Source organism: Heterodontus francisci, chromosome 27 (genome assembly GCF_036365525.1).
Source record: "Heterodontus francisci isolate sHetFra1 chromosome 27, sHetFra1.hap1, whole genome shotgun sequence".
Lineage (NCBI taxonomy): Eukaryota > Metazoa > Chordata > Chondrichthyes > Heterodontiformes > Heterodontidae > Heterodontus > Heterodontus francisci.
Window position 1 is genome coordinate 53,565,232 of NC_090397.1, and position 24,230 is coordinate 53,589,461.

The 24,230-nt window shown below is 43.7% G+C and overlaps 1 protein-coding gene across 13 annotated transcripts in view; it reads left to right on the forward strand.

The window, feature by feature from the left end:
• The window catches only part of shank3a (SH3 and multiple ankyrin repeat domains 3a), a 1,286,992-nt gene that overhangs the window by 1,229,119 nt on the left and 33,643 nt on the right, over positions 1-24,230 (forward strand). Inside the window, exon 23 of one of the 13 annotated variants that reach the window (XR_010977672.1) lies at positions 10,939-11,020. The exons of the other annotated variants lie outside the window; for them this stretch is intronic. The gene's annotated coding sequence lies outside the window, so the exon portion shown is untranslated. The remainder of the gene's footprint in view (positions 1-10,938; positions 11,021-24,230) is intronic. 13 annotated transcript variants of the gene reach the window in all.

The window sequence follows — 24,230 nt, forward strand, 5'->3', positions numbered from 1 at the left end:
CTTGATTGGGATTTTCTTCAGTGGCCATATTGATTAACTTTTTCCCTCAATTGACACCTACAAGTTGATTGCTTGAAGAGATACTATTGAAGTCTTTATTTTTCAATTGTTTACTAAAAATAGTGCGATTGTGAAACAATAAAGAGAGATGCCTTTGATATATGAAGATTCAGGAGTCAGTTTGTGCCACTTGCTCTGGTTGCTTAGGACTTTAGTTACAGGATGAAATGGAAGACCATTAGAGTGCATCTGGCAAGTCCCAGAGTTCAGGAAATCCCCACGCCCCACTTTTTGTCGTTTCCCTTTAAACCTTTCAACCACTTCTTTCACCAAAAAATCCGCCCAGCACCCTCTTGAATATGCTGACACTATCGCCTTGCGCTGTTGCCCAGACATTGTGCCCCACATGTTCCCCACTCAAGGGTAGATCTTGACTTTGTTTGATAGTGGAAATAAAAGTGGAAATAAAAGTTGGGAGAGATGTAAAACGGGCTGCCAACTTGCTATCATCCGTTTTGCACTATTGCATGGTCAAGATCAACCTCTCTGTGAGAAGTAATTCAATCTACACTTTTTGCTTACATTCACTCTGTGTCCCCGTTACACAGCTTGTGGACTCATTTTATCTTTACGCCCACAGTAACTTCAATAAAGTTTCCCTTGAACCTTCCTTTTCTGTCTTAAGTATTGTCAGCTCCATGAGCCTTTTTTTTCCAAAAATATACTTCATTCATAAAAATCTGTTTAAAAAAATACATTACAAAACAGTTCCAAGTTGACATTCCAGAAAGTGCAAAAGAAATCAGTTTCCTTCAATACAGAACGTGAGTTGCCTCACAACCCTTCCATTCCATTTTACATGCAGCCTCTCTCCAATAATTTGGTGCCTAGTCCCAATTATTAGTTTTCATTGCCCTTCTCTGCACCCTCTCCAACACTACCCCCACTATTAATATGGTTACCAGAGCTGTACACAATATATAAGGACAAGGGGACAAAGTCCGAACACAGTTCAGGCCATTTGTTCTGGAGTTAGTTGGGACTCACTGTAGGGTCCACCATTGGCTCAATTTTAAAATTCTCATCCTCGTGCTCAAATTGCTGCATGGCCTCACCGCTCCCTATCTCTGTGACTATCACTCAGCAGTAGCCCTCCTCGCCAACCCTCCTTTCTGACCTACATTGTCTTCCCGTCTCCCAATGCCTCCAATTTTAAATCCTTGTCTTTAAATCTTTCCATGGCCTTGCCCCTCCTTATCTCCGCAATCCTTTCCAGTCTTCTTATCCGTTCCCTACCTCACCAACACTTTCCTTTATGATTGGCCTCATGCATCCCTACGCCTTCCCTTTGCTTGACCTAGGCAGAGCTTTCATTTACCTGGGTCCACATCTCTTTCTCCTTTAAAAATGCTCAAAACATCATTGCAACTAAACTCCTCATTACCTCTCCGAAACCCTCCTTTCCCTGGCTCTGAGTCTGTTTTCCATATGTCAATCTGTGAGGTAGTTCTGGGTGTTCTTCAAGCTGAAGGCCCTATATGAATGCAAGTTGTTGCTGTTTGTGTGTTCACACATTTTCCAAAATTCATAATTTCCTTAGTTAACTCTTATTGACTGCAAGGCAGGAAAGAATTGGGAAACATGGTTTGGTGCATCAAGCACTTCCTCTTCCCCAGAACAAAAACATCTTGTTTTTATATAGCACCTTTAATGTAATAAAATGTCCCAAGGCACTTCACAGCAGCATTATATCGAGCCACAGAAGTAGATATTAGGGAAGATGACCAAAAGAATGCTAAAAGAGGTAGATTTTAAAGAGCCTCTTAAAAGAAGATAGACAGGCAGAGAGATTTTGGGAGGGAATTCAAGAGCTTAAGTCCTAAGAAGCTGAAGGCATGGTCACCAAGGCTGCAAGCAGTCAGGTTCAACCTCAGACATTTGAAAAAAGACTTGCATTTATTTAGCACTTTTCATGACCACTGGACATCTCGAAGCACTTTACAGCCAATGAGATACTTTTGAAGTGTAGTTTCTGTTGTAATGTAGGAAACGTGGCAGCCAATTTGTACACTGAAACTCCCACAAACAGCAATATGTTCGTGACTAGATAATCTGTTTTTGTGATGTTGATTGTGCGACAAATATTGGCCAGGACACCGGGGATAATTCCCCTGCTTCTCGCCAAATTGTGCCACAGGATCTTTTACATCGACCCAAGTAAGCAGATGGGGCCTTGGTTGTATGTCTCATCTGAAAGACAGCAGCTCCAACAGTGCAGCACTCCTTCATTATTGCACTAGAATGTCAGCCTTCAGGGAGAAGGATGTACTCCATAGGTAGTAAATGGAGTTGTGGTGCGAACTGAAGACAATGGGCAGGATTTTCAGGTTTCAGGACCCTGATGTTGCTGTGAAATGGGGGTCCCAAGCCTGCATTTACCAGCATCAGGACTGACTCTGCAGTTTTCCTGGAAGTGACCTCCTAAATGGCTGCCCCCGGGCTTGCTGTCCAATTAAGGACAGGAAGCGTGCTCCTGTGCTGCAAGTCCAATTAGAAGACTAGCAGCTCAAGCGTATTGGCAGTCCCACCGAGAAAGGTGGGCACTGCTGAGGCAGTTTGGAGATCGACTTGGCACATTAACATGGAGGCGTCCTCGGAGAGGTATGTTTTAAATTTCAGAGGGACCAAGCAGGTAGGCCCTTCGGATGTCCATTTGAGCTGTGGGGATGTTCTTAACTGGCCACAGCCCCCTCTTGGGCCCTGGAGCCTCCAGTTCTGATGTCCCACCCAGATGGCCGCAGGAAGGCCGCCTCTATAAAGCTGGTGGCCTCCCCATGCATGCCCTTAATTGGGCCTTTATTTACATTGGCTGCCCGTCTCATTTGACGGTCAGCTGATCCATATCCAGTCCCTCCGCTGGGAAACTTTCCTGGTGACAGTGAACCATCCCAAAATCCCGGGACCAGGAAAATCATGCCCAATGACTTTAGTCTTTCCAGTACTTAATTGGAGAAAATTTCTGTTCATCCAATGCTGGACATCGGACAAGTGTCTGACAATTTAGAGAGAGCAGAGGAGTCAAGAGAGATGATGGTGAGGGTGTTGTCAGCATACAGCTGGAAACTGACGCTGTGGTTTTGGATGATGTTGCCAAGGGGCTGCATGCAGATGAGTAACATCTCCTAGATCCTTGGGGGACACCAGAGGTAATGGTGCAGCAGCGAGAAGAGAAGTCATTTCAGGTGATTCTCTGGTCATGATTAGACAGGAAAGAATGTACAATGTTTTGCTATTGGCGGACAAAATCGAGTTGATGAGACATTAAAAACCAAGGCCCTGCCTGGTTGGCTGGATGTTAAAGTTGTCTTTGTGCTATTTGAAGAAGAGAGGAGAGTTCTCCCAGAGTCTTGGATAACCTTTATCCCTCAAAAACAGATTAACTGAACATTTGTCTCATTGCTGTTTGTGGGATGTATGAGGACAAAATGTCTGCCATGTTTGCCTACAAAGCATTGATACCTGAAAATTAGTGCAAAATTCCTCCCTTCACTCCTAAATATTATCAATTCTCATTCTTGGATATTCATCCAACTTTGTATTCCACCTGTGTACAGCACCCCAGCAGTTCATTGTGTTTCCTGCAGTGTTAAATCATCTCCAGTTTTACTCATTCTTGCATCCTGTACTTGAGCAGGGGTTTTATCCTGCTTCATCTTTGCAGGAGTTAGCACCTTTAATAGGGAGTCGATTTCACATACTCGCTGTTATGTCTTGTGGTTCCCACAGCTTCTTAAATAATTCCACTTTAGACACAGATACTGGAACTTGCATTATATTTTCTCACATCTCTCCACTGTGGTGGAATGATACAATGTGTATTTGGTACGCAGATTATAATGCAGTAGTGATGTAGCATTGTGGAGATTATATTATATATAGATATATATACATACTTGCTTGAACAACGTAGTTTCTAAGTCATTTTGGATAATATAACTAGATAACATTCTTCTTTAAAAAAAATTGCAATGCCTTTTCCTATTAAAATAAATTTTCCAGACATTAATTTTTTCTTTTCTGTTGGCTAAACTTAAGAAAATTTACAATCAACTTTTACAATTAAATTTGTAATTCTGAACACATTACTCAGGATATCATTTCCGTGTTAAGATGTTGTGCCTCCATCTTATGGATTTGGTTGTCGTTATTCTTATCTGTGATGAGTTGATGTGCTGTACTGGCGGTATTTTTCCTGGTGTTGTGGAAGTTGTGCTTGATGTTGGTGATGTTGTTAATGTTGATGACCTTCTGTGCTGTACCAATTCTGGAGTAGGCTGAATATGGACTCTGTTCCTTCTCATCTGCTTACCAATTTCGGTCTTGAGGATGTATGATCTTGGAGTCTCAGCTTTACCAACAACATTTGCTGGGTCCAAGGTTTTCTGCATTGGGCCTTGAACATGCACAATTCATCCTTTCAACAACTCAGGCAATGATTTGGCATATTTGTTGAAATGCTGACTTCCTTCTACTTGTGCTTCATGATTTGTCATCCTGCTTCCTCATGGTCATTTGGTGGATGTATCTTACTTGGTAGAGTTGTCTTGTATTTTCTGCCATTCAATAGCTCTGCGGGTGATTTTATGTCGGCCTTGAGGGGTGTAGCTCGAAGTGACCATAAGGCAAGGTTTGGGTCTTCCTTTGTCTCTCGGCATTTTATGATGGTCCTTTCGACTGTTTGGATGTATCTTTCTATAAAACTGTGCACTCTTAGGTAATGTGGTGACGAGGTTATGATGTTGAATCCATCTGTTCATCAAACTCCTTAAACTCTCTGGAGGTGAATTGGGTTCCGTTATCACATATCACCCTTTCCGGAATCCCTTGCTCAGCAAACAGGACTCATACTGCTGTTGTTACAATGCTGTTAGAGACCAGTGATGTTTACAAAAAAAAATTCGAACTCCCAGTTATTACTGAAAGAATTACACCACAAGATTTCACATTTTAAACAAAAAATCTTTACTATACAAGAGTTAAACAAAGCATGCACTACTAACTTAACACTACAATTTGTAATCACTTATTCTTCAAACTTAAAATCTTAACAGAAGATGAAGACGTATACTTTAAACTCTAAAAACATGCCCTGTTTGACTTTTATTTCCACCCAAGAGTCCCCTATACTTTACATTTTCTTGGATCTTCATTCACTTCTCCTGGGACCAATTCAAAGCATTGCGCAACTCTTAGGAATTCACTTCAATTTTCCATAGTTACCCAGCTATCTTCCAAGGTATGAGATTTCTTGGGGTCCTTCTGCTAGCATCTTCTAGGTGAATCCTTCCACCCTTCAACGTCTCATGAATTTGGGTTTCCCCAGCCTGAGTATGGGCCTCACTCAAATCAGAAATACCCTTGGTTCCTGATGGCTCTTTGCTGCTGGGTCCAGCTGCTTCCAAAAGCCAACTGACTTTTTTGTCATAGAGCACAGAGATAAAAGACTTGACCAAAAGGCATCTTCCTGCATCATCTATCTCCATAGCAAAGTGGTATGTCTGGGATGTCCCAGATAGAAATTTAAACTAATTAACTCCAACTCCAAAACATCTCTGATTTCGGATACCCACATGAGTAATTTATATGGCCAACAAAGACTGGACAGTTTTCTCTAAACTTACTGGCTTCAGTTCCCCAACTCAAAAAAGCTCACCTGCTGTTTTATGGCTCTCACCTCTCTAACTCTGGCTCTGTAAATACACATAGAAAGATCTTTGAAGTACAAATCCCTTGGGTGGTCTGGCAATCTTTTGAATTCCAGAATTTCAATTATCTTACATCCACCAATTTAATTTCCCCAAAACTAAAGTAATCACTTAAAAAAAATATAAACCGTGAACTAGATGATCGTAAAACCATGGTGATTGCTTTAGCTCTCAAATCTTTTACCTTTCTGATGAATGGGAACTTTGAGTAATAGTCTGCTATTCTTGGTTGTGTGTGAATAATTCGGCTCCCATGGTAGGCCATGGTCTGGGTGGTACCTCATTCACCATCATCTCCTCTTTCAGCTGTGTATTTCTATACTTCTGGCATACATTGCATGTAGATACTATTTTTTTCAATGGTTCTAAGCTTATACTTTTCCATTCCCATGTGGCCTTCATATATCTTCTGAAGTAGTTCTCTCTACATTGTTTTTGGTACGATGATTCTGGATCCAAGCAGCAGAGCACAGTCTTCTAATGAGATGTCATCTCTGATTGACCAATACTGCTGTACTACTGGTTGTGTTTTCTGCATCTTTTCTGGCCATCCCTGAATCACTTGCTGAGAGAGCATCTGTAACTCTTCGTCTTTACTGGTCTCATCTCTGATTTGACTCAATTTCAGTGGTGTCACGTTCACTAGGTGATATATCTCTATACCTAGATCTTTTATCTTATGTTTCTCATGTGGTGACAGATTAGATAAGGTATTTGCTAGCACCATTTCTGTCCTGGCTTGTATTTCAGGGTGAAATCATAACTCTGAAGTCTCAGGATAACCTCTGGAGTCTTGCTGGTGCTCTACACAGATCTGTTCTAGTGGATGATGATACCTCTTCACTACGAATTTTCTCCCATAGAGATATATATGGAATTTCTCACATCCATACACCACTGCCAAAAGCAGTGTTAGTGTTGGCATATCTGGTCTCAGCTGATGTTAGAGCTTTGGATGCAAATTCTATCGCCTTTCCTTCTTGTACCAGGGCCACTCCCAGTCCTTTCATGGAAGCATCTACTTGCAGAGTGACAGGTTTCACTCTGTTGTAGTATGACAGACTTATCTCCTTGCATATTACTTCTTTGAGTTTACTGAAACTCCTCTCATGTGACCACTAGTACTCAACATCTCTCATCAGCTCTTGTAGGTTTGTTGTGTACTCTGACATGTGAGGTATGAAAGAGCTCATGTACTGGATCAAGCCAAGAAAACTTCTCAGCTCTTTTTTGTCTCTCAGAGCTTCCATCTCAGAGATAGCTGTGACTTTTTCAGGACTTACCTTGACTCCATCAAGTGTATACACCATTCCGAAGAACTGGCATTCTGTCACCTTTACAATGCATTTGGCTGCGTTTAGCTTGATCCCAGCTTTTCTGGTTCTCTGCATGGTTTCATGTAGGTGGTAGTTATGGTCTTTCTCATCTACACCATAGATCTAGATATCACCAGCTATGCTGATTGCTCCTTTGCATCTATTTTCTGCTAGAACACATCCTGGCTCACTTTAAGACCAAAAAATAGACACAGGGTACTGTTGAAAGGGTGTGTTGAATGTTGTTAACAGTGAAGATTCCTCGTCAAACTTCACATTCCAGTAACAGTTTCTGGCATCAAGCTTGCTGAAAACATTTGCCCTTGCTAGTGCTGGCATGATCTCATCCAGTGTTGGAGTAGGGTAGTGATTCTTCTTTATTGCTTGATTACGATCTTTGGGATCCAGGCAAATTCATAGCCATCCATTTGGCTTCTCTCTCACTACGATGGAATTTACCCAATCAGTAGGCTCCCTGACTCTGGCAATCACTTTATTTTCTTCCATCTCTTTAAGTTCTCTTTCAAGCTTTCCTTGTAGCTCAGTTGCTACTTTACATGGGAATGAATCATTGGTTTATTCTCTGGATCAATGGTGATGTGATACTCAAAATCTTCAAAGCATCCAACAATAATATCAAAACACTCTGGATATATTTGGACCAGATCTTCCTTGCTTCTAATTGGAGGACATTTTTCAATGGGTGAGCAACCTTCAACCTTCACTGATGCTTCCTTCATCTGATGGTTTACCACGATCAGCTGCAGTTCTTCACGACTGCTCAACCACAGGATAGCTGGACCATCTGTTTCAGTGACGTAGAATATACAGTTAACATCTTTTCCTTTGTGCGTCCCTCTGATTTGAGTCATTCCCAGCTGTCAAATCTCCATTCCACCAGACGCTATCAGCATGACGTTGCTCAGTTTCAAAGCATCTTTCTTTAGGTAACCATTCTCTTTCAAATTTTCAGGAAAGATCTTCTGGTATAGTCTGAGTGGGATGATGTTATTCTGTGCTCCAGTATCAAGTTTCAGATTTATGATTGTGGGCTTACCTCTCACCTTCTCCCTGATCCGTATGGTTGTGTAAATTTCTTTTCTCTGGAAACTTTCGCATCCAGATATTTCGTATTGGCCTATGATTCCTAAGTCTGTTATGTCCTCAAACTCCCTGTCATCTTCCAGGGTGTGGATGTTTTGGTTTCTTTTATTCCTCATTTGCCCTGTTGATCTGCCTCTGGTAATTCTTTTACCATCTACTTTCTTTGTCCTGCATGTCTTTTCCCAGTGATTGGGTTTTCTATATGCTCTGCAGTTTGATCTGTATGTGGGACGTTTCTTTCTGTCTGTGAACTCACGTAGTTGTTCACATCTCTTGCACATCTTTCTCTCACTTTCTTTGTTGCTGTTTCACTGCATCAACCCTTTCCCTTGACTTAACTGAAGGCTAGCGGTTTGGGTAATCAGCATCTTCATCTGTCTATTCGTGGCTTCATGTGCTCTGGCAGTATCTACAGCCTGCAATATTGTAAGCTTGTCCTTTTCAATTAAGATTTTTGTATATCTGAGTGTGCAGAGCCCCAAATGAGCTGATCAACCAGCCTTTCATCCATGTCCTTGAATTTACACTTGCTGGCAACGTTTCTCATTCTCATTAAGAAATTGTCAATAGGATCACCCTGTTCCTGTCTCAGGCTCTGAAATTCATAATGGTGGATCTGATGGTTTGACTTTGGCTGAAGATGTGCGCTGAATTTTTCAAAAATCTTTCGTCCTCACGCATTTCCCAGCAATTGAAAAGATCTAATCTTTTCTCTCCTGTCCAAAAAAGGATGCAACTGACCTTTTACTCTTCACTAGTGCCTTTCAGAAAACTATTGAATGTCAATTTGCACTTTTGCTTAAACTTTTCGAATGCCTCCATGACGTTGTCGGCCTCCCAATTCATCATGGGCTGGAACTGCACGTTCATTGCTGTGGCGGCAGCCATCTCATTGTTGTGCAAGATTTATATAGTTTTTTTGCTGGCACTAATTCAGGTTGTTGTTCACATTCAAATTCAGCATTTACTTCATCAAAAGTTTTGAATTCTACTCCCAAACACCTTGCTGCCATTATATTATGGTCTTGTGGTTCCCAGAGCTTCTTTAATAATTTCACTTTAGACACAGATACTGGAGCTTGCACCATATTTTCTCACATTTCTCCATCTGTGGTGGAATGATACAGTGTGTGTTTGGTGCACAGGTTATAATGCATTAGTGAGTGATGTGGTATTGTGGAGATATTTAGTTCCTAAGTAATTTTGGATAATATAACTATATAACCCTCGCCACTGTGAGGAAATTATGCAGGGTCAAATATCCACTCTTCAGGCCAATGTGCTGCTACTCAAATGAAGCTATCTGCTCCTTATACCCCTAAAGAGTCATTCTTCAACTGAAGCATGTCCACTCCTTAGCCAGCTCCTTAGTCTTCAGTTGAAGCACACCCACTTTTTTCTCTCAGAGGGTCATAAGTCTTTGGAACTCTCTTCCTCAAAAGGCAGCGGAACCAGAATCTTTCAATATTTTTAAGGCAGAGGTAGATTGATTCTTGATGAGTATGGAGATGAAAGGTTGCCGCGGGTAGGCAGGAATGTGGAGTTGAGTTTACAATCAGATCAGCAATGATCTTGTTGAATGACCGAGCAGGCTCGAGGGGCTGAGTGGCCTACTCCTACTTCTAATTTATATGTTCGTATGTAATTAGTCCATGATGATTCCTTATTTAAATCCTTCCTGAATATTCTGGAACAGGTGACTACAGTTGGCTCCTGAATAAAACTGTATGGCCAAGAAACCATTTCTGTGATATTAGGCATGGTATTTAATGAATTATGTGACACTTTTTTCTATTTAATGAGGGTGTTAACCCATTTTTAGCTTAGATGCAAATAGCTGAAGCAATCACTTCTTTGCTAATGAATGTTATTATTTATAATGAAATTGAATTGTTTTGTTAAAAAATGCTAGTTGTTAAGGTGCAGGAGTCTCAGGTCAGATGAAAGATAATTAAAAAACATTAGCCAGGAAATTGCATGGAGCAGCCCCACCTCCACAGGCGCACTTCTGAGACTGCCTGATAGTGGAGTCATTTCCATAAAGTAATACCCCACATCACACAAGAGGAAGAGGTCTGTTAGCAATTTTTCCCCTTTTCTCTCCAAGATGCTGGGGTGAAGTTCTACAGGCACCAGTGGCCCTCAGGTACCTCTCCCATTTTCAGTGCTTCAACATTGAGCATCAGCAGGATATTTGACTATGGGTGGCATCATAACTGAACTGACTCTATCCTCACAATATACTCAGATGCAGGGATTAATGGATAGCGATCAGGAGCAGCTGAATTTTCCCTCCCTATTTCTGAGCTATGAGGTCAACCAATGCACAGTGGATGAGATCAATTAAATCTGCCAGACTGGCGATTGAAACTGCAACATTCCTGTTTTTATTGTTTAATACCACTCATGTTGGGAAGTTACCCACTAGGCCATCAACAAGCACCAGGCCACCGATAATGTGGCCCTGAAACCAAATCAGCTAGAGGTGTTTAGACGCAGCTAAGGGAAGACCCTCTCTTTGATTTACCCCTTGGACACTGGCCCTTCCTAACTATCCCTTTCACAGCAACATGGTTAAGATTCACAATTGAGTGGAAGGGAAATTGCTGATCCTGCTCCTAACCCATGTCCTGTACATTAATGCTGTCCCACACTGTGCCAGCTCCTCCTCCCCACCCTTCATTAAAATGCAGAATGTTTCTTGAAGGAGAAGGGAGCTTCCCATTTATAACAAAGGCTTCTTTTTCACTTAGAAACCCAAGTCAATGACCAAGTGCAGGGCACCACCAAAGTTGGAAAAAAGTAAGGGAGAGGAGGTGAATCGAGAAAGAAAAGGTCAGTTGAAGCCAAGCTCGATTTTTAAAATATTAGATTGCCAGAGAAGGAAATATTGGGAGAGGAATAAAACCCAGAGGCTTTGATTTTCTCATCTAAAGGATTTAGATTTAAAGATGAATCGTTGTTTGTTGGCTGTAGTGGAAAAGAAACTAAGTTTGGCACTCCAGATGGTATTGACCTATGAATCTAATTTCCCAAATAATTAAAAGAAATCAAGTGTAGACTTGGGACTGATGAAAAGCATTGCCTTCCATGTGCATCTGACTTCATTAAAGGCTTTTACATAATTTTATACAAGATTGAGATGGTGTAGGAAATGGAAATTTTCCACAGGCTCATTGTTGGGTCAGTGTTGAGTGCAGCCAATATTGAATAGAAAAAAAAGACTTGCATTTATAGAGCACCTTTCACGACCATGGATGTCTCAAAACGCTTTACAGCCAACGTAGTAAGGGGCGCGTGGAGTGGAGACTTCGCCTGAGTGAGATGTAGTCACGTGTGAAGGTGGGAATGTTTCATGTGGGAATTCAGTGCAAAGGGGAAAGAGAAATTGATGTGTGATGTTCCAGCAAAGAAGGTAAGTGATTGGTGGGTGAACATTGGTGAACATTTTCTCTGTTTCTAATCTCTAAACTAAGGAATTTTTATTGGGGTTAGTATAATATCAATTGGAATAATAAGAATAAGAATCTTCTGAGACTCAGATAATATATTAGTAGGGATTTATTAGTAGTAGTAGTAAGGTTTATTCGTAGTAGTAAAACTTATTAGTAGTGGCGTTTATTAATTATAAATTAAGAAAATTAAATTAACACAATCAAGATGGCAGGGAAAGTGATGTGTTGCGGCTGCAGTATATGGGAGCTGGTCGACACCGTGTGATCCATGACAAACACGTCTGCAGTAAATGTCTGCAGCTCAAGGAGCTTTGGCTCAGAGTCAATGAATTGCAGGGTGAGCTATAGAGACTGTGATGCATCAGGGAGGGGGAAAGTTAACTGGACATTTTGGTCTAGAAGGCAGTCACACCCTTAGGATAGGGTCTTCTGATTTGGTCAGGGTCAGGAGGGTGTGACTGTGAGTGAGGCAGGTAAGGGGATCAAGAAGGCAGATGAGGAGGAGTCTCAGTCTTTGCAATTGTCCAACAGGTTTGAGGTTCTTTCAGCTTGTATGGATGCAAACGAGGGCTGCAGGGTGGATGAGCAAACTGAACCTGGCACCATGGTACAGGAAGCCATTCAAGCGGGGGCAGTAAATCCGAATGTAGTGGTCATAGGGGACAGTATAGTCAGGGGGATAGACATTGTTCTCTGCGGCCAAGAGCAAAAGTGCAGAAGGCTGTGTTACCTGCCCGGTGCCAGGGTTTGGGATATCTGCTCAGGGCTGGAGAGGAACAATCCAGTTGTCATGGTCCATGTGGGTACCAATGACATAGATAGGACTAGGAAAGAGGCTCTGCACAGGGAGTATGAGCAGCTCGGAGCTAAATTAAAAAGCAGAACCTCAAAGGTAATAATCTCTGGGTTATTACCTGAGCCACAAACAAATTGGCATAAGGTAAATAAGATTAGAGAGTTAAATGTGTGGCGCAAAGATCAGTGTGGGAGAAGTGGGTTTCAGATTCATGGGGCGCTGGCACCAGTACTGGAGGAAATGGGAGCTGTACCACTGGGGCAGTCTTCACCTTAATCATACTGGGACCAGTGTTCTAGCAAGTCGTATAATTAGGGCTTTAAATAGTGGAGGCGAGGGATCAAGTGAGGGAAGATGTGATAATTTAGAGAGAGGAGAATGCAAGAGAGCAAGATAGCAATAAGGGTAGTGATAATCAGAGTGTGGTAGGAATGGACAGAACATACAAACTTAGGAGTGTGCCAGCAGATAAGGCTAGAGGCTGTGAACTAACAAATGTGAGGCTTCAGGCGATTTAGAAATCCAAAGAGAAAGGTTGAGACATCGGAACAGTATAGCATTGTGAGTAAAGACAAGCGGAATGGGACAGGATGGAACAATTAATAAAAATTGTTCATCAGCGAATAAAATCATTGCAGGGAATAGAAGTAAAATAAATGAAATTAAAGGTTCTTTATCTGAATGCGCGAAGCATATGCAATAAGATAGATGAACTAGTGGCACAAATAGAGGTAAATGATTTAGATGTAATCGGCATTACAGAGACATGGGGCTGAATTTTATCAGCCCCTCGATGCCGTGGGTTGTGGCGGGGAAGCCCGTAAAATGCTAGATGGAGCGACCCGCCTCAACCCACGACACCAAGTAGGCCCCACTGGAAATTAACGGCGAGGCCTCTTGGCGGCTGGGCCTTCATCTAAATATTTAAATGAACATTAATAAGTTGCAAATCACCTTACCTGCTAGCAGCTGCCATCCCATGCCAATTTTACAGCTAACCAGACGTGACTCGCATGCCTTCGGAACTCTGATTATTGGTTGCAGGGTTGGTGGGAAGGAGTTGCGGATCAAAGGGAACAAATTTCGGGGTGGAAAGTTTGGGATATCAATAAAGGTTTTTTCTGGGGGAGAGAGCAATTTATACATAGATTATCCATTGCGGGCTGGGAGACGGGATTTAAAGTTGAATTAAGATTTTATTTTTATTTCCCGGGACCTTTAAAAGTTTAAAGGGTTTGAAGTCCTTTAAAAATGGCACCGGAGCCTGCGCAGTGGCGCCAGATGCCATTGCCGGGGACATGGCAGCCGCCTCCTCTAGGTCATCTGGGGCGTTCACTCCGCCCCCTCAATTTAAATGAGCCCCCGGGCGTAATATTTAGAACCGAGATGAGGAGAAATTTCTTCACCCAGAGGGTGGTGAACCTGTGCAATTCTCTACCATAGAAGGCAGTGGAGGCCAAGTCATTAAATATATTCAAGAAGGAGCTAGATATATTTCTTAATGCCAAAGGGATCAAGGGATATGGGGAGAAAGCAGGAACAAGGTACTGAATTAGAAAATCAGGCATAATCTTTTTTGAATGGCGGAGCAGGCCCGAAGGGCCAAATGGCCTACTCCTGCTCCTATTTTCTAATATTGCGGGGGCTCAGCAGCGCTCTTCTGTGTCAGAAGGCCGCCACTTTCACAGCGCGCCACCGCGAAGCCCATGTTTACATGATGATCAAGGTTGGGAAATACATATTCCAGGGTACACAATATTGGAGAAACTTAAGAGATTAACATCTGACAAATCCCCAGAACCCGATGGCCTGCACCCTAGGGATCTAAAAGAGATAGCTGCAGAGATAGTGGATGCGCTAGCTATGATTTTCCAAAATTCCTTAGTTTCAGGAATGGTCCCATTCGATTGGAAGTTGGCAAATGTTGCACCACTTTTCAGGAGAGCGAGAGAAAACAGTGAACCACAGGCCAGTTAGCCTGACATCAGTCATTGGGAAAATGCTGGAATCTGTTAGAACCATAGAACCAGAAATGTTACGGTATAGTAAGAGGCCATTCAGCTCACCATGTCTGCGCCGTCTAATCCCACCTTCCAGCACCTGATCTGTAGCCTTGCAGGTTACAGCACTTCAGGTGCAGGTCCAGGTATCTTTTGAATTAGTTGAGGATTTCTACTTCCACCACTGATCCAGGCAGCGATTTCCAGACACCCACAACCCTTTGGGTGAAAAAGTTTTTCCTCATGTCCCCCCTAGTCCTTCTACCAGTCACCTTAAATCTGTGCTGCCTGGTAATTGACCTCTCCACTAGGGGAAACAGGTCCTTCCTGTCTCCTCTATCTAGGCCCCTCATAATTTTGTACACCTTAACTAAGTCACCCCTCAGCCTCCTCTGTTCTAAGGAAAATAACCCTAGTCTATCCAATCTTTCCTTATAGTTACAATTTTCCAGCCCTGGCAACATTCTTGTAAATCTCCTCTGTACTCTCCCCAGAGCAATTACGTCCTTCAAAGAACAAAGAAAATTACAGCACAGGAACAGGCCCTTCGGCCCTCCAAGCCTGCGCCGATCCAGATCCTCTATCTAAACCTGTCGCCTATTTTCTAAGGGTCTGTATCTCTTTGCTTCTTGCCCATTCATGTATCTGTCTAGATACATCTTAAAAGACGCTATCGTGCCCGCGTCTACCACCTCCGCTGGCAACGCGTTCCAGGCACCCACCACCCTCTGCGTAAAGAACTTTCCACACATATCCCCCCTAAACTTTTCCCCTCTCACTTTGAACTCGTGAGCCCTAGTAATTGAATCCCCCACTCTGGGAAAAAGCTTCTTGCTATCCACCCTGTCTATACCTCTCATGATTTTGTACACCTCAATCAGGTCCCCCCTCAACCTCCGTCTTTCTAATGAAAATAATCCTAATCTACTCAACCTTTCTTCATAGCTAGCGCCCTCCATACCAGGCAACATCCTGGTGAACCTCCTCTGCACCCTCTCCAAAGCATCTACATCCTTTTGGTAATGTGGCGACCAGAACTGCACGCAGTATTCCAAATGTGGCCGAACCAAAGTCTTATACAACTGTAACATGACCTGCCAACTCTTGTACTCAATACCCCGTCCGATGAAGGAAAGCATGCCGTATGCCTTCTTGACCACTCTATTGACCTGCGTTGCCACCTTCAGGGAACAATGGACCTGAACACCCAAATCTCTCTGTACATCAATTTTCCCCAGGACTTTTCCATTTATTGTATGGTTCACTCTTGAATTGGATCTTCCAAAATGCATCACCTCGCATTTGCCCAGATTGAACTCCATCTGCCATTTCTCTGCCCAACTCTCCAATCTATCTAAATTCTGCTGTATTCTCTGACAGTCCCCTTCACTATCTGCTACTCCACCAATCTTAGTGTCGTCTGCAAACTTGCTAATCAGACCACCTATACTTTCCTCCAAATCATTTATGTATATCACAAACAACAGTGGTCCCAGCACGGATCCCTGTGGAACACCACTGGTCACACGTCTCCATTTTGAGAAACTCCCTTCCACTGCTACTCTCTGTCTCCTGTTGCCCAGCCAGTTCTTTATCCATCTAGCTAGTACACCCTGGACCCCATGCGACTTCACTTTCTCCATCAGCCGACCATGGGGAACCTTATCAAACGCCTTACTGAAGTCCATGTATATGACATCTACAGCCCTTCCCTCATCAATCAACTTTGTCACTTCCTCAAAGAATTCTATTAAGTTGGTAAGACATGACCTTCCCTGCACAAAACCATGTTGCCTATCACTGATAATCCCATTTTCTTCCAAATGGGAATAGATCCTATCCCTCAGTATCTTCTCCAGCAGCTTCCCTACCACTGACGTCAGGCTCACCGGTCTATAATTACCTGGATTATCCCTGCTACCCTTCTTAAACAAGGGGACAACATTAGCAATTCTCCAGTCCTCCGGGACCTCACCCGTGTTTAAGGATGCTGCAAAGATATCTGTTAAGGCCCAAGCTATTTCCTCTCTCGCTTCCCTCAGTAACCTGGGATAGATCCCATCCGGACCTGGGGACTTGTCCACCTTAATGCCTTTTAGAATACCCAACACTTCCTCCCTCCTTATGCCGACTTGACCTAGAGTAATCAAACATCTATCCCTAACCTCAACATCCGTCATGTCCTTCTCCTCGGTGAATACCGATGCAAAGTACTCGTTTAGAATCTCACCCATTTTCTCTGACTCCACGCATAATTTTCCTCCTTTGTCCTTGAGTGGGCCAATCCTTTCTCTAGTTACCCTCTTGCTCCTTATATATGAATAAAAGGCTTTGGGATTTTCCTTAACACTGTTTGCTAAAGATATTTCATGACCCCTTTTAGCCCTCTTAATTCCTCGTTTCAGATTGGTCCTACATTCCCGATATTCTTCCTGTAATGTGGTGACATGCAATACTCCAGCTGTGGCCTAACCAGCATTTTATACAGTTCCAGTATTACATCCCTGCTTCTGTATTCTATGCCTCAGCCAATAAAGGAAAGCATTCCATATGCCTTCTTCACCACTTTATCTACCTGTCCTGCCAACTTCTAGGACATGTGGACATGCACTCCAAGGTCTCTCACTTCCTCTACCCTTCTCAGTATCCTCCTATTTATTGTGTATTCCCTTGCTTTGTTTGCCCTCCCCAAATGCGTTACCTCACACTTCTCCGGATTGAATTCCATTTGCCACTTTTCTGCCCACTCAACCAAACCATTGATATCATTCTGGAGTCTACAGCTATCCTCTTCACGATCAACTACTCAGCCAATTTTTATGTCATCTGCAAATTTCCCAATCATGCCTCCCACATTTAAGTCCACATCATTAATATATATTACAAGCAGCAAGGGACCCCAACTGAGCCCTGTGGAACGCCATGGAAATCACTTTCCATTCGTAAAAACATCTGTTGACCATTACCCAATTGTTTCCTGTCAATGAGCCAATTTTGGATCCCACTCGCCAAATTCCCCTGTATCCCATGGGCTTTTACTTTTCTGACCAATCTGCCATGTGGGACCTTGTCAAATGCCTTACTAAAATCCACTTAGACAACATCCACTGCACTACCCTCATAAATCCTCCTGGTTACTTCCTGCTGCTGTGTCTTTGCCGGTGGTTCCCACGCTCTTTTTGAACTCCTCTCTCCCGATGTGCTCTGTTGCTGTGTCTTTGCCGGTGGTTCCCACGCTCTTTTTAAACTCCTCTCCCCCGATGTGCTCTGCTTTTTTTTTTATTCATTTATGGGATGTGGGTGTCACTGGCTATGCCAGCATTCTTTGTCCATCCCTAATTGCCCTTGAGAAGGTGGTGGTGACCTGCCTTCTTGAACCGCTGCAGTCCATTTGGAGTAGGTAGACCCACAGTGCTGTTAGGAAGGGAGTTCCAGGATTTTGACCCAGCGACAGTGAAGGAACGGCGATATAGTTCCAAGTCAGGATGGTGTGTGACTTGGAGGGGAACTTGCAGGTGGTGGTGTTCCCATGTATTTGCTGCCTTTGTCCTTCTTTTTGGTAGAGGTCGCGGGTTTGGAAGGTGCTGTCTAAGGAGCCTTGGTGCATAGCTGCAGTGCATCTTGTAGATGGTACACACTGCTGCCACTGTGCGTCGGTGGTGGAGGGAGTGAATGTTTGTAGATGGTGTGCCAATCAAGCGGGCTGCTTTGTCCTGGATGGTGTCGAAATTCTTGAGTGTTGTTGGAGCTGCACCCATCCAGGCAAGTGGAGAGTATTCCATCACACTCCTGACTTGTGCCTTGTAGATGGTGGACGGGCTTTGGAGAGTCAGGTGGTGAGTTACTCGCCTCAGGATTCCTAGACTCTGACCTGCTCTTGTAGCCACGGTATTTATATGGCTACTCCAGTTCAGTTTCTGGTCAAAGGTAGCCCCTTGGATGTTGATAGTGAGGGATTCAGCGATGGTAATGCCGTTGAATGTCAAGGGGAGATGGTTAGATTGTCTCTTGTTGGAGATGGTCATTGCCTGGAACTTGTGTGGCGCGAATGTTACTTGCCACTTATCAGCCCAAGCCTGGATATTGTCCAGGTCTTGCTGCATTTCTACACGGACTGCTTCAGTATCTGAGGAGTCACGAATGGTGCTGAACATTGTGCAATCATCAGCGAACATCCCCACTTCTGACCTTTTGATTGAAGGAAGGTCATTGATGAAGCAGCTGAAGATGGTTGGGCCGAGGACACTACCCTGAGGCACTGCTGCTGTGTCTTTGCCGGTGGTTCCCACGCTCTTTTTAAACTCGTCTCTCCTGATGTGCTCTGCTGCTGTGTCTTTGCCGGTGGTTCCTGCGCTCTTTTTAAACTCCTCTCTCCTGATGTGCTCTGCTGCTGTGTCTTTGCCGGTGGTTCCTGCGCTCTTTTTAAACTCCTCTCTCCCGATGTGCTCTGCTGCTGTGTCTTTGCCGGTGGTTTCCGTGCTCTTTTTTAACTCCTCTCTCCCGATGCTCTGTTGCTGTGTTATTATTATGCAATTATTAAGGAAGTCTTAATGCACTTAGAAAAGCACAGTATGAATAGAATAAGTCAACATGGTTTTACTAAAGTGAAATCCTGTTTGACAAATTTCTTAGTGTTTTTTGAGGATGTAACGAGTAGGATAGATAAAGGGAAACCAGTCGATGTAATTTACCTGGATTTCCAAAAGGCATTCTATAAGGTACCACACAAAAGGTTAATAGGCAAGATTAGGGCTCATGGAGTTGGGGTAATATATTAGCATGGATAGAGGATTGGTTAACTGACAGGAAAGAAAAAGTGGGCATAAACGGGGCATTTTCAAGTTGGCAGGCAGTGACTCGTGGAGTGACGCAAGGATCAGTGCTGGGGTGTCAGCTATTTACAAACTGTATCCATGACTTCGATGAAGAGAGAGAGAGTAATATATCTAAATTTGCTGATGATACAAAGGTAGGTTGAAAGGTCAGCTGTGTGGAGGACACAGAGAGGCTAAGTGAGTCGGTAACAAGATGGCAGATGGAATATAATGTAGGGAAGTGTGAAGTATATTCACTTTGGTCGTAAGAATAGAAAAGCAGAATATTTTTTAAAGGTATGAAACTTGTATGTGTTGATGTTCAAAGAGACTTGGATCTGCTTGTACAAGGAATCAGAGCATGGCTACCCAACCCGAACAGACCTGATGACGTGTCGGGTTCGGATCGGGTTGGGTCTCCCTTCCAGGTCTTGCATTCAGGCTCGGGTTGGGTCGGGCCGGATCGGACACAGTGCTGCCTTTTGCTCGGGGAGGGAGGGAAGGAAGCTGATCAACCCAAAGTTTTCAATCAAACAGTACTGCAGATCTGCAGTACTCTAGAGTCCTGATCACTATCCAATGAACTTGGCCACAAACTAAAGTGCTGAAAGTGTGTGAAAGTTGCGGTGAGGCGGGGGTGGGGGGGCGGGTGTGCCGTTGGTGATGAAATCAAGCTCCAATTCCCAACTCCATCTGCATGATTCTGCAGGAATAGTCAGCTGCCGGAATGGAGGATCCAAGGTAGAGCACAACCTCTTTGATATAATTACCTTCATTCTGGTAGTCAGGTGGGGTTGGGTCTGGTTGGGCGCAGGAAAAAATCAAAGGACTCGGGCCCAGGTCGGGTTCGGGTTGGATGTGGTTCGGCCCAGGTCAGGTTTTGATTGCATACCCTAGCAGGCCTTTACAAGGAACGCAAAAAGTTAGTATGCAGGTACAGCAAGCAATTAGGAAGGCAAATGGCATGTTGGCCTTTATTGCAAGGGGTTTGGAGTACAGGAATAAAGAAGTCTTGCTACAATTGGATAAAATTTTGGTGAGACCACATCTGGAATACTGTGTGCAGCTTTGGTCTCCACATTTAAGAAAGGATATACTTGCATTGGAGGCAGTACAGCGAAGGTTCACTAAATTGGACCTCTGGGATGAGGGCGTTGTCCTATCATGAGAGGCTGAGTAAACTGGGCCTGTATTTTCTGGAGTTTAGAAGAATGAGAGGCAATCTCATTGAAACATACAAGATTCTGAAGGGGCTGAATAGGGTAGACAGTGAGAAATTGTTTCCGCTGGTCGAGGAATCTAAAACATGGGGGCACAGTCTCAGGATAAGGGGCCGATCATTTAGGACTGAGATGAGGAGAAATGACTTCACTCAGAGGATTGTGAATCTTTGAAATTCTGTGCCCCAGAGGGTTGTGGATGCTGCATCGTTGAATACATTTAAGGCTGGGACAGACAGATTTTTGGTCTCAGGGAATCAAGGGATATGGCGAATGGGTGTAAAAGTGGAGTTAAAGCCTAAGATCAGCTATGATCATACGAATGATGGAGGAGGCTCGATGGGCCATATGGTCTACTCCTGCTTGTGTTCTTATGTAGTATTTTTGAAGTGTAGTCACTGTTGTAATATAGGAAATATATATTGCGCCCAATCCACCTCCTTCAGTTGAAGACCTTAAAGCTGTCACTGTGTGCATCCCAGTAAATTTAGTGAGTCCACATTGCAGGCAGAAAAGCAACCTGAAGAGAACATGAGTCCTAAACAGGGCTACAACACTACAGTGGTGATTCTCCAAGCATCGCGCTCTACCAGCAGAGCTCCTCGCCATGTCACTGATTCACTTTATAAAAATGTTAAGTTCCGAGGAGAGGTTAAGGAAGTTGGGTTGGTTTCTTTCGAAAATACACTGTACATTGGTTAAACAGTTGTGTTAAAATCTGAAGGGAAATTATAAAGTTGGTAAGGGCAAATTGTTCACCATGGTAAATGGGTCAAATCCCAGAGGACACAGGTTAAAAATGAGGGGGAACTTTATCCAAATAAGAACTGAGTTGTGGAACAAGTTACTGGGGAAGGACTTTAAAGTGGACAGTGTAAATGAGGAATGGTAACATAGTAGTTATGTTACTGGACTAGTAATCCAGAGTCCTGAATTATTAATAATCTGGAGACATGAGTTCAAATTCCATCATGGTAGCTAGGGAATTTAAATTCAGTTAATTAAAATAAATCTGGAATAAAAAGCTATTATCAGCCATGGTGACTGTGTAACTACACTGGATTGTCATAAAAACCCATCTGGTTCACTAATGTCCTTTAGGAAGAAATCTATCTTCCTTACCCAGTCTGGCCAATATGTGACTTCAGACCCACAGACTTTTAACTGCAGTCTAAAATTGAATCGCAAGTCACTCTGTTGTCAAGAAGGTGGCTTACCACCACCTTGTCAAGGCCAGTTAGGGATGGACAATAATTGCTGGCCTTGCCGGCGATGCCCATTAATTGTGTATTCATTGAGTTTAATTGTATGCAGGTGGTGGGCATTAATTGGACATTCACTTGAGCCCCCTAAATAGACATAGACCAAAATTGTGGTTGTTGGATTAGGAGGCATATGCTTGTAATGTGTAATTCTGTAAATAAATATAAAAGTGTGTAAAGATTGGCTCCAGTGCTATCCTTCTCCACTTGGCTTTGTAGAGTAGAAGAATGCCCACATCCTGTGAATGAATTTTTAAAAATGACAGTTAGATGTGTTTCTGGAGAGAGAAGGAGCTGACAGATATAGAGCAGAAATTTCCCTGCTCCAGGATGGTGGGCTTGCAGGCACGGGGGCCAGGAAAATAATGGGGAGCCATGTCAAGCATTCCCACCGCAGGGCAAGTTTCCCAATGGCGGGCAGGGAGATGGATCGGTTGCCCACTAAACAGAGGCAGGCAGCCAATTTGCATGCTAACGGTACAATTAGGAATAATATTACTAGCTCACTGACATTTTGCCAGCAGCTGAGCGGCCCCTTGTGTGCGAAGGCTGCCAGCACAATGGAGGCAGCCTCCCTGCGGTATGCCAGGGGGCTATCAGAGCCAGAGGCTCCATTCCCCAAAGAGGGCGCCACGGACAGGAAAGATAGGCCCCGCGACCCCATGAGCCATCCAGAGTGGTTTCCCCTCCAATCTGAGAGGCCTGCCTGTTTGGCTCCTCTGAAATTTTATTTTAAAGTTACTCCTCCGAGGGCACCTCCACTCTGAGGCGCCCTCTTGATCCCCAGTTTGTTTCACCTCTTTCAGTGGGGCTGCCGAGGCTTGAGAGCTGCCAGCCCTCTGATTGGGCTGACAGCGACGGGAGCCCGCTGGCTGTCCTTAATTGGATGGTAAGCTCAGAGGTGGCCTCCAAGAAGATAGCTCCCTGGTTGCACTCCTGGCAAGCCCGGGCTCGGAACCCCCATTTGGTCCCGGTGTCGGAGTTCCGAAGCCCGCGGGAAAACCCTACCCATGGTGACAGTGGGGTTGAGGGATATGGTGAGAAGATGAGGTTGGAGGGTATGTTGAGAGGTGAGGTTGCAGGAGAAGGTGGGGTTGAAGGATATGGTGAGAAGGTGCTCATCATTGTTCTAATGAGCATGATATAAACTAAAGAAAATCTTTTTCTCTCTCAGGCACTCTCATTTCAAGCTCTATATCTGTCTCTCTCACACACACACTTACTCTCACTCTCTTTCTCACGCTCACTGTTGCTCCTATGTGCTCTCTCTATCTCTTGCTCTTTCTCCTGTGCTCAACAGTAACAACAACTTGTATTATATAGCACCTTTAATGTAATAAAACATCCCAAGGTGCTTCACAGAAGCATTATAAAACTAAATCTGACACCAAGCTGCATAAGGAGTTATTAGGACAGATGTCCAAAGCTTGATCAAAGAGGTAGGTTTTAAGGAATATTTTAAAGGAGAAAAGTGAGGTGGAAAGGCAGAGAGGTTTAGGGAGGGAATGCCAGAGCTTAAGGCCTGCGCAACTGAAGGCACAGCGAGCAATGATGAAATGATTAAAATTAGGAATGCTCAACAGGTCGGAATTAGATGAGCCCAGATATCTCGGAGGGTTGTAGGGCTGGAGGAGATTACAGAGATAAGGAGTGGTCAGGCCATAAAGGAATTTGAAAACAAGGATAAGAATTTGAAAATCGAGGCATTGTTTAATGGGGAGCCAGTGTTGGTCAGGGAACACAGGGGTGATGGGTGAATGGCATTTAGTGCGAGTTTTGGATGACCTCAAGTTTATGGAGGATACAATGTGGGAGGCCGGCCAGGAGTGTCTTAGAATTGTCATGCCTGGATGTAAAAAAGGCATGAATGGATGCCCCATCTCTCTATGGTCTGTTGTTCATTTCAGAAAAGCTAAAAGAAATAATATCTCATGCCTGCATATTTTGAGGAACTTCTCTAGATAAAGTCGCATGAGTAGGCAGAATGCTGGGAAAAGGAGAGGCTGGGAAAAATTGTGCAGGACATCAGATCCCTAGTCAGTGATTGAATGGCACTGATATTTTACTGAATGTTTAGTCTCAGTCAGTGAGAGAGGCTGGTATCTCTAATAGAGTCATAGAGTCGTACAGCATAGAAACAGGCCCTTCGGCCCACCACGTCCATGCCGACCATAATGCCTATCTATACTAATCCCACCTGCCTGCATTAACTCCATATCCCTCTCTGCCTTGTTCATTCAAGTACCTGTCCAAATGCCTCTTAAATGTCACGACTGTTCCTGCCTTCACCACCTCCTCAGGCAGCTCATTCCAGATACCCACTATTCTTTGTGTGAAAAATTTACCCCTTTGATCCTCTTTAAACCTCCTCCGTCTCACCTTAAATCTATGCCCTCTAGTTTTAGTCACCCCTACCATGGGAAATAGACTCTGGCTATCTACCCTATCTATGCCTCTCATAATTTTATATACCTCCATCATGTCCCCTCTCAGCCTCC